General features: G+C 40.3%; 1 pseudogene; it reads left to right on the top strand.

Moving 5' to 3' along the window:
- Positions 1 to 279: 279 nt before the first annotated feature.
- Positions 280 to 1,803, top strand: LOC104850330 (annotated as a pseudogene).
- Positions 1,804 to 16,596: the final 14,793 nt, after the last annotated feature.

Below are 16,596 nucleotides of genomic sequence, written 5' to 3'. Positions count from 1 at the left end.
TATATATATTTTATATATATATATATATTTATATATATGCATATGTGTGTATTTATATTTTATATAAAATGATCAATAATAGGAGGAGAAGGGGAGGGAAGTAGGACTTCAACGTGGCGGGTGGCTGCAGCATTGGTGGTGGCTACAGGGACTGGCTGGCCTGAGTTGGGCAGAGTAGGAAGTGGTGGCGTTCACTTTCCCTAGGGGCGTTGGGAGCTCATTGAGTTCCAAGCCTGGGAAGCCAGCCATTGCCAACACCTTTTAGCTTTGGGGACGGCAGTGGTGTTCAGATTCTAAATGGCTTCTAAAAAGTTGGGTGCAGATTTTCATGGGTCTTTCAGTTACCTTGAGAATGTCCCATTTAAGATAGGAGAAAAATTCAAAACACCAGCTAAAGTTGCCCATTGGCTTTGTAGGTTGTCAGAGAAGTACAGTATAACTTCTCCTTGGAAAAGAAAACAATTGAGTGGGCTGAAGATGTTAAGAAAATTCAAGAAGCTCAGCAGGAAGCAGATTGCAAGGCTGAGGAAGCAGAAGCTAAAGTGAATTCCAAGAGTGGCCCAGAGGGTGACAGCAAAATGAGCTTCTCCAAGACTCACAGTACAGCCACTGTGCCCCCTCCTATTAACTCTATCCTTGCCAGCTTACAGCACAACATCCTCACTCTGACTCGGATCAGCAGTAGTGCCATGAAACAGAAAGTTCTCAGACCACCCCACACAAAGGCAGATTTCAATCCCACTGACTTGGAATGTGAAGAAGACTCATTTGATAATCTGGAGTTAAAAACTATTGATGAGAAGGAGGAGATGAAAAACATTTTGGTAGGAACTACTGGACCCACTATGGCTCAATTTTTGGACAATAACTTGCCCAGAGGCAGCTCTGGGTTTGTGTTATAAGATGAGGAAGTCTTGGCATCCCTTGGAGCAGGCAACCCTGGATTTCAAGCCTCTTCATAAACCCAAGGGCTTTATAACTTTACCACAGTTAGGCAACTGTGAAAAGATGTCTCTGTCTTCCAAAGTGTCCCTTCCTCCTATCCCTACAGTAAGCAATATCAGATCTCTGTCCTTTCCCAAACTTGACTCTAATAACAGCAGTCAGAAGACAGTCAAGCTGGCGAGCACTTTCCATAGCACATCCTGCCTCTGCAGTGACACATTCTGAAATTCCCTAAAGCCTTCTCCCCAAAGCAGTACCAGTGAGATTAACAGGGACCATACTCTTGGGCTTTCACCTTTGAACTTGGATAGTGGCACAGAGGTGCCAACTCTGATATCATCCCACGTGCCTTCCCTGTCTGTTTTGTCTCTGTGCACAGAAGAATCATCACCTTCAAATGCAGGTCCTACAGTCACCCCTCTGAATTTCTCAGTGTCACAAATGCCCAACACACCCTGCTGTACCCAGGCCTATCCTGAACTGTAAGCACTGTCTCCCAGGGAGAGGCAGTGTGTAGAGACAGTGGTCAACATGGGCTATTCATAAGAGTGTGTCCTGAGAGCCATGAAGAAGAAAGGAGAGAATATTGTACAGATTCTTGACTATCTCTTTGCACATGGACAGCTTTGTGAGAAAGGCTTTGAGCCCCTTTTAGTGGAAGAGGTGCTGGAAATGCACCAGTGTTCAGAAGAAAAGATGATGGAGTTTCTTCAGTTAATGAACAAATTGAAGGAAATGGGCTTTGAACTGAAAGGCATTAAAGAAGCTTTGCTATTACACAACAGTGACCAGGACAACGCTTTGGAAGTCCTCATGGCTTGGGCTGGAGCCAGCTGAGACCAGGCCTTGCCTGTAGGCCCTGCCACAGAACCACCCCACCACCACCACCACCACAAGGTCCTGCAGAGCCCACCTGTGGGGAAGGAGAAGGGACACACTTCCCAATTTTCTCTTGGGGGTTAGAAGGTCAGGGGTGGAGTCTGTGTTTGCCAGTCTCTACGAGCCTAGGTCTTGAGCTGAAGAGAAAGTAGGGAAGATTTGGGCATGTTAATGCCCCAGACCCATCCTGGCTCCTTCCATATTAAATTTATTTGTATTTTTAAAAGTGTCCTTCCCACACTGGCCCTCCAGATAGACTACCTGGGTCTTTCTTGGGTCTCTGCATCCTCAGCCAGAACCCAGCTTGGCTGCCAAGAAGAGTGGAGAGAAAAGGGGAGGGCCGGACTCAATGCTGCTTTGAGGCTAGAAGCTTCCCCTTTTGTCTGCACTTAACTTTAGTCCAAGTGGAAGTGAAAGGTTCTGCCAGCGATTTGTTCATTACCTTGCCTTTTAAGAAAGTCTTAGTGGAACACTGGTTCTGCAATGTCTATGAGGTACAGAGAATGCACTTTTCCCACGGGGCTGAGTTTGCCTCTTCTGCCAGGCAGTCACCATGCATTTTTTGCCCAGACTGTTTCTTTCAGTATGGTTCAGACCACAATCCTCTGCTGCCCAGGGCTTCAGAGCACCTGCTTTAGTATATGATTGCCAGTTTGAGTAATCATTGATCCCCCCCTTCCCAGCATAATTGAATGGGTGAAAAAGAGGCCACGACTTAACTAACACGCCCATAGTTCTCTGTGAACAGTCGCCGCCAGCCCTGCTTTGGGCTGACACAAGTAACACACCTAGGCATAGAAATCACCCTCTTCGGTTTGTTTTGTATTATGTTGCATATCATTAAAGATCTAAATACAAAGGATATACAGTCTTCATGAATCTAAAATAATTTGCTAACTATTTTCATTCTTCAGAGAGAACAAATAAAAATCTAAAGGGTTAAAAAAATGATCAATAATAGCAGTATGTCACACATCAAGAGCAGCAACAGCTTTTCTAGGTTTTGCAGTCACTAAAATTGTCATGACTCCTACGTGGTTATTAAAGTGTTACACACACATATACTATCCTGAAATTATAATTCATCATAATAATGATGCAATTGTATTTTACTTCTTTATGTAACTCATTTCTTTTTCTTGTATTTGGACTCTACTTCTTCTGTGTTTCTGTAATTTACTTCAATCCTTTGGTTGGAGGTTAGAGATGAATTATGCATCTGGACTTGAAACCTCTTTTGGGGCTCATGTATGCAGCATCTTCATGTCTGATAAATGGGAAACAGAAGCCCAGCGACTGACATCCTCATCAAAATACAGGGGACTTCTTCATTGTTTTTATTCTTTTACACATTTCTTTCCATCATTCTTCTTCAAAGGCAACTTGGATTTCCACATCTTCCATAGCATTGAGAATTTTATTCTGCCATGTGCATCCATGTCCTTATCTGTGCTTCTTTCCATGTCTGTTCTAACACCTCTTTCTCTGAGGTCATCACTCAGCTCATCACCAGGTGAAGCACTGCAAGGAGCTGACATGTGAAAAGCTCTAAGTATATCTCAGAGGGTGGCTTTCAAGCTCATACTTCAGAAGGAGAGGGAAGACTCTACCCCATAAATAACATTTGGAAAGAATCTGGAGATGACTGGCTTTCCAAAGATAATTCACACACCAACGTGAATGGCAGGAAGACTCCATGACGTCCTCCAAAGTACCAAACAGTCCTGAATGGATAAAGTTTCTCTTGGTATCAGTTGTTAAACGATTTAAAATTTACACAGCAATCTATAAGATCTCCGCACAAATGAAGAGTCTAATTTTTAAAACAAGAATTTAAAGGACTTTTGACGTTTGTGCTCTAAACACTTCATTAATGACATGAATGATGCCCTCAGCTCTATTAGCAATACTTCGGCGATTGATGATTGTCCCTCCAACAACTTTTGATGATTGCTGTTTGCCCTTATGTAAGCACTCGTATGATCATGCCAGCAACCCGCTGCTGGATAACTGACTTGTTTATCAGGATACCAATTACCATTCCCAGCTCACATCTTGTGTGGGCTTGGCAGGCATCAGCTTCATGCACCTAGAAGGCACTGCCTTCTCCAGAGCACCTTCAGGGAAATGGGAACTCTGTCGCAACTGGCTGAAGTTGGAATTAGCTCAATTTCTGTGTGCATTTCAAAATAAATGAAGACTAACTAGCCTGGGCAAGTTTTCCATATTTTTGGATTGATCTCCTTGCAATTCATTCTGTCTCTAAATTTAGCAATGTGATACAGTACAAACAAGGCTTTCATATACTCTGTGTCACCCAGGGGATTTCGGGATTGTCTAATTGGTCTTCCTTGGCAAACCTGCTACAATTTCCACTGGTCTATACTCAGGAATCTGGGTGGGAAGTGAAAGTAGAAACAAGCGTGCCAAGCTAATCTCCACCAAGCAAGGGCTTGCTGCTTGTGTGGGTTTGAGACCCAGACGTGGGAGAATTCAAAATGAAAACTTTCAAATCAGTGCTCCAAGAGTAAAATGAAAACTGAATCTGCTTGCTACATCTCAACAGGGTCCCAAAGATACCAAAGGTCAAAATGAAGAGCTAAAGACAGAAAAGGCCTTTCATTCCCCAGCCTAACTAGTGGTGTTAGTGGAAAAGTGGCAAAGAGAGGGTCAAGTAACTCACCTAGTCCCATGCTGCACCGAATCCCACCAGGCCTTTCCCCTGCAGCCACCGCCACCGAAGAACTGGCTCCAAATTCAACTCAAAGGTTGTGGGAAATCTCCTGTGATTTAGGACAGAGAACTACAGGGATTTGGAAAAACTAGGAATAAGTAGATGTTTATGTTTAGGGCCTTTAGCAATCCATGTATGTATTTTTTTTTCCCTCTAATATTCCCCCAAACAATTTTATCACTTGAAAGAAGCAGTTAGTTGAGTTGCGGTTGTCTGGCATAAACCATATTGGGATTTTTTTTTTGGTACCCGGGATTGAACTCGGGTCCTTGTGCTTGTAAGGCAGGCCACCGAATCACAGAGCTAAATCCCCAGCTCCATAAAGCATATTGTAATATTTTTCTTACTTTTTTTTTTTTGGTACCAGGGATTGAACTTGGGTCTTTGCACTTGTGAGGCAGGCAATGGAACCACTGAGCTAAATCCCTGGTCTAGTATTTTTCTTATTTTAAAAAAAATTTTTTTCCTGATTATCAGTTCATATTCAATGAAAAAAGTTAAGTGTTATAGAATCATGTAACACAAAATGAAAGACCTTCTCCTTCATTGTACCCCTCACTGGTAACTTTTAATAGCAACTTGTTTTGCATTGTCAAATTTCCCCCACAGGTTGTCCATCTACCTACCAAACACCTATGGTCAATTTATTTTAATAAGAATGAAATCTTCCTTGATATATTTATAAATTTATTTTTTGTTCCGTTCAACAATATTCCTTTCCATGTTTATCGATAAACATATTTTATTCAGTTTTTAAGACTAGGTTTCTTCAAAATTACAAGTTACAGAATGAATAAAAGCAAAGAATATATACGCTTCCCTGTTGTCTTCCAACCCACAGCAATGATTTAGTTTTTAGACTATTTTTAAAAATATATACAAGTGGGGACAGGGATTTAGCTCAATGGTTCCACCGCCTGCCTCACAAGTGCAAGGACCTGAGTTTAATCCCTGGTACCAAAAAACAAAAACAAAACAAACAAAAAATGTACACAAGCATATGCATATGTCTTTGTCTACTTCTGTGTGTGCATGTGTGTGTGTGTGTGTGTGTGTGTGTGTGTGTGTGTTTCACACAGATGGCATTGTACTACATAGCTCTGCACCTTGGTTCTGAAACTTAACACTAGAAATGTTCTTTCACTACGACCCAGGGATGTTTAACATGTAGGTGTGATTGTCCACTCCTTCACAGGGAATGGGGGCCCTGTGGCCATCTGGCTCATGCTGTGTGAGCTTTGCTTAGTGCACTGTGAATGTTCAATTCTATTCTGCTCCAGTCAGAAAATCTGGAGAAAAGCTCTCCCTAGATCCCCAGTGCCGAACAGACTTATAGGAAATGTACTTCAGTGGATTTAACGTCAGGGTCCCCCCATTTGAGCTTCCTCTTTGGTGTTAGGCTTGGGAAAGATTTGTTCATGGATGTGGGAACCAGGTAGTGCTCTAAAGTCTACAGAAGAGCACGTATCTGGCTGGAGAGGAATGGAGGAGGCAAAAGAGGACAACTGAACTTTGTGTTGCTGAAATTCTTTCTAATGTCCAGCAATCAATAAAGTATATCCAATATTTTTTTGAGCAGAAAATCAAACTTTGATAACAGAAAGGATATTCTTAGTAATTAGTAAGGTTATTAATAAAGAATCTTAGATTCTTAGTGGCTTTGCTTTCAGTAAATTTCAAAATTATTTGTAATTTGAAATAAATAAGTAATAACATTCAATACTGTACTGTGTGTATTTGAACTCTTCTGCATAATATCACAATTTGCCTAAGACATCAACTCTGTAATACCTCCCACTTTCTATCTGGTTCTTAATTTTTCACTGCTAGATAAATAAAATGATGCATATTACTGAAATTGAGCATAATTTCAAGCCATTAAAAACAAATGAAACATTTCAGAGGACTTCTAATCATAATTTTATGCTTAATAAAAATCAAAACCGATATATTATAGCCTTGAGTGAGATGGAAAGCCTACCTACTGGACAGACTTCAAAGGTCAATGCATCCCAGAAAGGCTCTAACTTACAACAAGAGACATTTATTATGCACTGACTTTAAGACATTAAAATGTCACTCTCAAGAGTTATGGCTTTTGCAAAATGTGTACAATTTCTGTGGGATATTTTCCTCATCCCAAAGGGCAAGGATAGTAGAAAGGAAGCCTTTTATTAAGGCTTTACTTTTAAAATGTTCTGAAAGTACTGAGGAGTCAGGATGACTGTAGTTCCCCTGGCTACAGCAACTGGTATATAAATCAGAAGGAATTGGCCATAGTGAGCCACTGTGGAAAAGCTCACACAAATTGGCAACTGATCCTCCCCTCTCCTTTATTTCGGTATAAATTGTTTACAGAAAACTATGTGGCAGAGTGTCCGAGAATAGTGACATTCTAATCCCTAGTAATTCTTAGGAAATGTAATTGTAGGAACACATTTCATAAAGTGCTTTCAATCTTATACAAATCTGTGTAAATCACAGGCCCCTTTAAAGGCCATTTGGACAACAGAACTCTAGCTGGGACTGCAGCCCAAGCTGCCTCTAGAGCTTCCTAAGGCAGCCGTGGATTCCCTGGTGGAACCCTTGCTTAGTCAGGCTGGCTTAACCTTGCCAAAAGCCTTCAGTTGCTTCCAGAGAATTGGGTGTAATCTTGCCCCATTGACTGTGCCAAAACTTGTCCCTGGATATTAAAGACATCTGCCTTTCATAAGAAAACCCAACTTGCTGCTTCTGACTCACTGGTACAGAATGTTGTAGATGCCTAAGTTGAAGTGATGGCTTGCTGTCCCTGAGTGAGAACAGGCTCTCTCTGTTAAAAACTAAAAACCTATGTGACAGATGGCGAGAGTCTTGCTGACTGGTACAAACTTCCTTTCCACAAGAGCACTTTTAAGGTGGATGACAGATGACAAAGTGAGCACTGGATATAATTTATTCACAACTTCCAAAGCTAATGAGGAGCAATGGAGGATCCTCTCAGAATACCAAGTAGCTGTTTCCCTACTGCAACTTGTGAACAATAATAAAAGAATCATAGTTCATATTTGTAAAAGACTTGCACAATAACTAAGAAAAGTCTTAAGGATGCAAATCTATGAATAGAGAACAAGTAAATTTTTCTTCCTGCTATTCAGCATGTTGGGAGAATCAGAAGCCCAGTGTAGGGATGGGTACTCTGAATTGGGTTGTTACCTCCATGGATCCACGTCACCCTCCAAAATATTTCCAGACTTGGCCTTCTATCACTGTAGCATCCTGGCTTCATAATTTCTCAACTGGATGATGTTCATAGCTTGTTCCTCTGATTCTAGTGTGAGCTCCGTTAATTCATTCTTTCAGACCACTGTCAAAATCATGATACAACTACCACCTACCACCTACATCTATGATGTCATTCCACCATGTATAATTTTTTGGAGACCTTTCATCGCCCACAGAATAAAGCTTATCTAAGACTCTCAGTGTCATCTGCTGTCTGCTGCTCCAGACTCAGCCTCATGCTCACATCATGCACTGTGCTAGTAAGTATGCATTCTTCATGTTAAAAGTTCTTTCTTGGCACTGTGGCTTGGTGGGCACTGCCTTTCTATCTGAAGGGTCTTCCCCTTTCTCTTGTATGGGTTAACTACAGTTTTATCCATTGAGAGTCTACTTACACACTACTGTCTCCAAACATTCATTCCTGGCCCACCATCCCTCAGCGAAGGTAAAGTAGAGAGCCCTCTCTGGGCCCCCTTGTTCTGCAGGTCCAGCTGTCATTGGACTTAGCATATGGTAAATGGTAATTGTTATGGTCTGAATGTTTGTGTCCCCCTGAAATCGCATGTTGAAAAATCCCCATGGTGATATAAAAAGGCCTTGGAGAGGTGATTTCATCACGAGACATTCAGTCTCATAAATTAAATTACTGCTCTTATAAAAGAGTCCTAAGCGGGGGGGTTGTTCACCTCTTCCATTGTGTGAGGATGTAGCAAAAATATGCTATCAATGAGGCAGAAAGCCAGCTCTCACCAGACACTAAATCGGTGGGCACTTTAATTTTGGATTTCCCAGTCACCAGAACTGCGAGCAATAAATTTTTGTTGTTTATAAGTGACCCATGCTAAGGTATTTTGTTATAGCAACCCAGGTGAGCTGGGACAGTAAACTAATTATGTGTCTTCTAGTCTATGACAAGCTTGAGCACCTAAACTATGACTTATTGTTGTGTTGTTGCCTAAAATATAGCACCATGTCTGGCATCTATTTTGAACCTAATAAATGTCTAATGTATTAATAAGTGAAGATGAGTATGTAAATTGTTATAAAAAGGACTTATATCTTTATAATAGATTTATAAGATTTATAGCAAGCTTTATAGGGTTTTATATGGTTTATAGTAGATTTTATATAAGGTTATTATATAAGACTTATAAGAAACATATAAGTAGGATCATTAAAAAATAATTTATAGAGCTGAAAGACACCTTAGAAAGCATCTGGTTCAACATTTTCTTTTACAACTGGAGACAAAGAACCCTAGAGGAATTTCCACCTCTGCCAGTCCCGACAGCATCTGTTCAATTTAACCTTTGAACAGATCCATGTATTTACAATTATGAGATCTAAAAAGTATTTTTAATTATTTATGTTCAGGTAAACAATCAATATCACATTCCTTAATGGTCCATTTAGCCATATATGTACATACAATTTAAAAGTAATACAAAGTGCCTAGCACTGTAGTTCCTTAGCCAATCTGTACAACTAAGGAAAATGTTGTAGTAACATTTTGAGAATCTCTGGAACCACCAACTGGAACTTGAAGAGTTCCAGAACTCTTTTCCTTAAAGAGGAACAAGGAAATAGATGTTCAGTACTACTGGGAGACAATACTTGGTTTTTCAATATGAAAGGGCTTGACGAGTTAATTGATTTGTCATTTTCTTTATTGATGTATTCCTGCTATCTAAAACTCCATGCATTCTAAAGCAATGTTCATCTTTGATGTCAGCAGCAGCACAGCCCATAAGCCTTTGTGACATTTGATTACAATCCTTTTGTCCTGAAGACACAGAGCAAGAGTAATGCAACTGTGTTTGCCTCAGGTATGAACAGTGTTCATATGGACAGATGTTTAAGGGTGTGTGTTGTGCCAGCACTGGGCACCCATGTGTGGATTAATATATGTGTATGTGCAGAGAAAGAGTCTCTCTTGCCTCATTTTACAAGTGGAACTAAATTGGAAAGAAATTCAGGCACAGTAGCTATCAATTATAATGTCCTATGTGAGGGTATTATCTGATACTTAGTGATATTCCACCAATGTCCCTAATACTGGCTTCTTACATCCTTATGGCATTAAACTTAGGAGCACCTGGGGTATAAAGGTCTGAGGGGAAAGGCCAAGAAACTAAGAATTTGCAGTTCTGGATTGTTTTCTTAAATCTACTAATTACCTACTGGGTAACTTTGAGAAAACACAACCTGTTAATGGTTAGCCATTTCAGTTTCTCTACCATAAAATAAGTTGTAAATTATCTACACTCTTGCAAAAGTACTAGAGAAATAAATGTTCAAATGAAAGGTATCATAAAAGTATAGCACGGTTTTACAAAACTGGAAAGCATTCTGACCTCCACTACCAGTCAGCATCATGTCAGGCTCAAAGAGAGGGTCTCTGATACAATTATTCTTAGTAGTCTGATTTCTTTGAGCTACTCCAAAGAACGGTATTTTAAAATTCTTATCTGTTTTCTTGAAATAATGAATTAATTAGATTTTGTGTGACATAGACCTAACATGTTAAAACATTTCGTGGTGAAAACAAGAGAGCTGGCTGAGAATCTCTTCCTTTTGTTTATTTTTCATCCATCATTAGTGGGTGCTAGTCCTCTTGCAGCCTGCAGTCTCTGCTTCTCCTTGACTATTTAGATCAGAGAGGCAGAACACATTTCTACCTAGAAACACATTGGAGATATTTGAGATTTTGAGTCCCTTAGAATCACCTGAGATTTGGATTAATGATGTATCAAGGACCTTAAAGATCCTGAGATATGTGAGGATAAAAGCAGATATTGTCTTGATTTGGGATGAAGGGATTGCTTCAAAGTTTGTTGAAGAAGGCATTTGAAGAGAGAGCCACACCAAAATGGACTCATCCTGTCCATTACAGGGAAGGACTGTACCTTCCCTGCACAGTTAAAGTCCTTCTTGCCTCACAAAGAATGCTGTGCTTCAAAAAGAGACAGAATTCTGTCTTTTATCTCCAACCCAGGCATGGAAAAAGAACAAGGCCTAGCTAGATGCTGGGGACTCAAGAACTCTGGAAGCAGAAGAAAATGTGTAATAAAAGCATAGGTTTTGATGATCTCTAGTCTCCTCAAGTTCTGGGTTAAAAATGGGACAAGGACTGGGTGACTAGTGCTGCCTAGGGGGTAGATGGTTCCTTTCTCCATGGTTCACATGGTGGGTGTTTTCTATTCTTGAGAGACAGTGGAATCAAATCTTTCCAGTTTGCCACCATGTCCTCACAACCTGCCTTGGCCCCCAAAATACTTTTTGAGCAAACAAATACGTAAAGCATCACTTCTGTTGCTTTTGCTTTCATAATCTATTTTAAAAGTCAATATCCTACTTACAGGAACTTCAGAAAAGTTTTCCCATTCATTCTAAAGCGCCCTGCGATCCAAATGGACAAAATATTTCCATTTTAATATCAGAAGAATGCTGTGACCACAGTTTAGATTTTCCCTCCTCTTCTCCTCAGGGCCTGTGTTGCTCATTTATATGCAATTTGCTGCATGTTTGGGCCAGTGGCTTTAGTCCGGGGGCTCTTACAGTAACTCACAACTGTCAAATTCCCATAACCTGAGCTGGGGTCTGGAGAAGCAGCTTGGGAGTGGCTGTGCTGAGGGGCACACCGGGCACCAAGCAGTGGTCTGTTCTACTTTGGGCAGCAGATCTCCAGCCTAACTCGTTTGGTGTAGCCTGGAAAAGCAATGCCTGAGAAAGCCAGTAGACAAGTCCAGATGACAAGGAAGATTATAAACCAGAAAACTTCCGCCTTGGTATTTGAAAACCACACAGCATTTTACAACATTCCTGCCTATTAACTGCTGGGAAGGGCGCTACCTTATTGCCCTTTGCATAATGGAACCAATCTTTCCACTAAGAGGCCCCCGTGTTGCTTTGATGGAGTTCAAAAGATGAGGGGAATGATGACTAAGGACCTTGGGAACCAGACTGAAGAATCTCACAGACATACTCAAGGGTTTTTTGGGAGCTTGTTTGTTTTTTTACTGATGCATCATTTTGGTAAACAAGTCCTATAGTCTGCATACTTATCAAATTCCTCCCCCAAATATTTGCTATTTATAAAATAATCAAGGAAACAGACTTGTGTTTATTATTCCTAAATCAGCAGCAGTTTGATGAATTAAAAACAGTCTTACTTTTTCCCTTTTCCTCTCCCTTCACCAGGCTCTTGTAAAAGTGCCAACAGCATACACCCAACTCTCTCTTAAAACAGTAAAAACAAAAAATAAAAGTGACCTCCATGAACTGTACGTTGCCTCTACACAGGTTAGAGTTTGGGCCCACAGCCAGGCTCCCTAAGCGCCAGAGATAGATGTTTGGAACTGATTGAGTCGGGAAGGGATACAGTAAATGTCTGTTTCCGGTTCACAGGGGCCTCAGCGTCACCACATAGTTTGGACGTCTGACTAGTTTCCTGACTTGAGAGTCCCTTACTTTAAACATGAGGGATTGGCCCTAGAGAGGAAAGGAAAGACACACGCAAGAGTCTGCCCCTGGCTCCGCTAGCAGCCACCCTCAGGATGGTTCCTCCAGACAGGATTTAAACAGAACTATTTTGATACAGACAGTACTTATGGTTGCTGTCCTGAGGGAGGGCAATGGTGAGGCCATGGATCTACTCAGAGACTTGGAGTGTAGAAGATCAGTTCTGAGCAAGTTCTTGACTGCATAGCTTCCAGGAATTCCCTCTTCACTCATAGTGAAGCAGTACTTAAGGCTCAGAAAACCTTGTGAGGGTAATTCACCTCTACGCTGTATTTAAGTGGTTCTATTTATATCCCATGGATGTGAGACAAACTAAGCCTCTTTTTTTTTTTTTTTTTTTTTTTTTTAGTTTTTTCAGACAGGGTTTCACTATGTAGTTGAGACTGACCTAGAACTCACTATGTAGCCCAGGCTGGTCTCCAACTCACAGCGATTCTCCTGCCTCAGCCTCCCTAATGCTGGGATTACAGGCATGCGCCACCACGCCCATTATGCCTCCTTTTCTAAAGGACAAACCTGCTAAATCATCAAGAGGAGGAATCAAAGAATTCTAATCAATCACTTCATTTAAAAATAATTACATTTATCCTCTGCTAGACTAAAACTCTAGGTCTGAAATAACTTTAACTTTGTATGGAGTTGCCTCAAATTTAACATTTATTTTAATGTGTGCAGCCCCCCAGAGTAAATGGGAAGAGGAATACCAGCAATGAACGTAGGCAAGAACTTTTAGGTGCACTCCATAGTCATAAGTAAAAATTTTATATTCATGAATGAAAGTTTCAGTAAACCATTTTATGATACCTGGTGGGACCCTCACAGTAAGAATCACCTCAGCCCCACATAGGGAGAAGAGCCAGGGTAGTGTAGTGATAGCAATGAACAATGCTTAGTCACAGGCAACTAACTCCATAACCAGTTAGGGCCAGAGTTGAGGGAAAGTATTTCTTTTGCTTTCCTTTTCAGTGTTCTAAAACAACTAGGGAGGATAGCCTTTTAGAATGCTAAGACTAGCCCAAAATACTCTCTCCCGGGAACTTTTGCTTTGAACCATTTTGGGGCACTGACCTGGGTTATTCTTGCTGGAAGATATTTTGTTGTCTAGAATAATGTATGCGTCCTTCTAGGATGCCGTGAGGAATGCTTATTCATGCCTTTTCTCCCTACACTATCAAGATTTCTCTTTCCAGTATATTAAAAAAAAAGAAAAAAGAAAAGAATAAGCAACCATTGCTAACTGGCAGCCAAGGAACCTTTTAAAATGGAAAAGCTATATCATTTATCTTAAAATTTCTACTACTATAAAATCCATGAGAGCAGAAGACCACGCCTTATATCTTTATATCACCACAATACCTAGTGTTATTTATGCACATAATTCACGATGAATGATGTGCCCTTTAAATTTGCCCCCCCCTGCAATTAAGAGGCTTTTTCATATCGAACACCACCACACACAGGCAAATGTTATAGAGAAACCACAAGGTAAGTTCTTACACAGGACGGTACACAAATCTAGCACGCAGACTGGCTTTCCTGTTCATTTTTTATATTAATTAAGAGAAGGAGGAATGTAAATAATTGAACAACGGCTTACAATTAAAAAGTTCATCTGAATTTTACTTTGATTCTGGTGAATCCTACACCTCAATAATACCCATGATCATTTCCCATCTACCTGTAACTCAAACCTCTGTCTGGTTGGTTTGGACACCACTGGGAAGAGGATCCATGAAAATGTTTTAGATTGAATGACAGAATTCAGCAAGAATAATATTCTGGACCAAGGGCAGAGGCGGCAGAGGGTGCTAGGATCAAGACTAGGAAGCTACAGTCAAGGCTATCTCTACCACTATATCACTTTTTCATCCATGGGATGTGCTTTTTTCATCTTCTCATCTAGAGTTTTTGTTTTTTTTAGTACCAGGGATTGAACTCAGGTACTTGTGCTTGTGAGGCAGGCAGTAGAACCACTGAGCTAAATCCCAGGCCCTCACCTAGAGCTTTTACTTGATAATTTAGATGAATGGCCTTAATGTATAAATTCCTGGCTAGAATTGCAATTGAAACTCAGATATAAATAAAATGAGGTGAATTTTGTATGGTGGCCATATTATGCCAAATGTGGAAAGAGCTTAAGTATGAATAATTATAGCAATGGCTGAAAATGGATGAATTAGTCAAACTCAGAGAATTAAAATCTCAAAGCAATCCAGGAGCAAAGGTGGTAAAAACTTAAACATTTATGTGCTTTTAATTCAAGATTTTACCATTGTTTCTTCCTACAGTTTATTTAAACATCTATTTCAAAGTTGCAATAATTTTGAGGAAAGTTCCCAGTTGACTTGAATCTATGCAAATCTGATCCTAGCCATTTGAACTTGACATGATTCAGTGATTTTTGAAATTCACATTTCAGTTATTCAAGTAAATGAATAGTGTCACTTGGTTATTTGATGTGATTTTTAAAAAAGATTGGTCTTTTGAGAAACTGCTTCTGGGTATCAATACTAAAATGAAAACACTGGCTGAAATCATAAAAGCAGGAAAATTAATTTCAGGGCATTTTAAGCCTCTCCTGCTTCCTGGGCTCACAAGTCTTCAGAAGATGAGAATTGCTCTCTGATGTCACTGCTCTCTGAAAGCTGATCCATTTAAATCCATATGGTGGACATCTTTGACTCACATACTGCTTACATTTTTCAATGCCTCAGAAAATGAAATTTTCCCCTTTTAATCCTCAAAAACAAACTCAAAGAAATTGTTTGACCCACCTGCAGCTTCCTTGGAGGCACGTAACTTTTTGATTCAATCCATAATTTCCTCAATACTCTACAACCTAGATATTATCCCATTTTCCTTTTAAATCCAAACCATTGTTACTGTCTTTGACACTCAGCTGGGACCATAGAGGACATTTCGTTTTGGTGGTTGTTGTTACTATGTATCATAAAAATACAGGAAAGAAATCTCTTATGTCTTCAATTCTCTGCTGCAATCCACACCTTTGTTAATTCAGTAATGAGTCAATATGGTGCCATAGATTTTGCAAATACAGAAACTTTTGGATTTTACAAGCCTCCACCAAGGAGAAAAATCTCTGCCTGCAGAACGATGAAAACCACGGTAAAAAAACAAAGTATGAGCCTTTACTGGTCTCAGACAGAGGTGCCTGGTGGCATGGAGGGCTGAAAGGAGAGACTGTGGGGTGGAGTTGCTGTTGGCTCGAGAAGTCCCGACATGGTGTCCAAGCATGGGGCAGTCAACAAGCGGTTTGTGGACCAGACTTCTTTTGGTCTCTGTCTCTTCCCTGTAGAATTACAACCTGGTATTTCCATGATTGCATTGCTTCAATTCAATTTCCAGCTCAGCTTCCATCCTATGCCAACACCCTTGGCTATTTGCAAGTATCTTTCTTACCGTACACATCACTATTTCACAAAGGATGTGACCCATGACAATATTTTTAGACTGAAAACAAGACGCAGTTGTATGAACATATAACGTTACCACGGACTGAGGAATTTCTCATTCATGCTCTGTCCATCCATGAAGATGGAATATTTGCACCCAAGCTATTTGCTGCACATCATGTGAGACTGAGTCATGCCTCGTAGGCTTCACAGAGTGTGTTCTGACACACATGGCCCTTTATGACAGTCAGACTAGCAACTCATCCTCAAGGAACTGAAACTGTTCCTAAAAATATCCTTTTCTGATATCCATTCTCGAGTAGGTGATCAAAACAAGAGAGGAGGTAGCTCATATACTGACCCAGTAAGTGTCAAAAAAGGATGGGCAGAGATGGAACCTGACTCGTGTGCCATAAAACCCTCTTACATTCATATTTTTCTTTATTTTTGACAAATTATGAAATACCTACATATAACAACTCAGAAAGATCATATACATGTTAATAAAACATGACTATACCTTCAAATATTTCATTTTAGCATCACTCACTGTTCAAATTTATGGGGCCCCACCAAATTCAGAGCAAAGAAGAGTTTTGGAGCGAGTATATGCACATCCATAAAGGTTACATTTGTTTTTATGCATACTTTCCCGCTCTCTCTCTCTCTCTCTCTCTCTCTCTCTCTCTCTCTCTGATGCTGTCCTTGTTGCTTAAGAAACACTGTGTTGAAATGAAATGATGTTTTATGGGGTGAGTCCTCTTATGAAAGGGTAGCCTTGTTCTGATGTAAGTAGACTCAGCATAACACGGGTTTTGAACATTGGTTAGCAAAGTGTGT

The sequence above is a fragment of the Fukomys damarensis genome, unplaced genomic scaffold (genome assembly GCF_012274545.1).
Source record: "Fukomys damarensis isolate Sample0158 unplaced genomic scaffold, DMR_v1.0_HiC HiC_scaffold_14, whole genome shotgun sequence".
Taxonomy (NCBI): domain Eukaryota; kingdom Metazoa; phylum Chordata; class Mammalia; order Rodentia; family Bathyergidae; genus Fukomys; species Fukomys damarensis.
The sequence above is the reverse complement of the archived record's forward strand: the minus strand, read 5'-3'. Positions and strand labels throughout refer to the sequence as shown.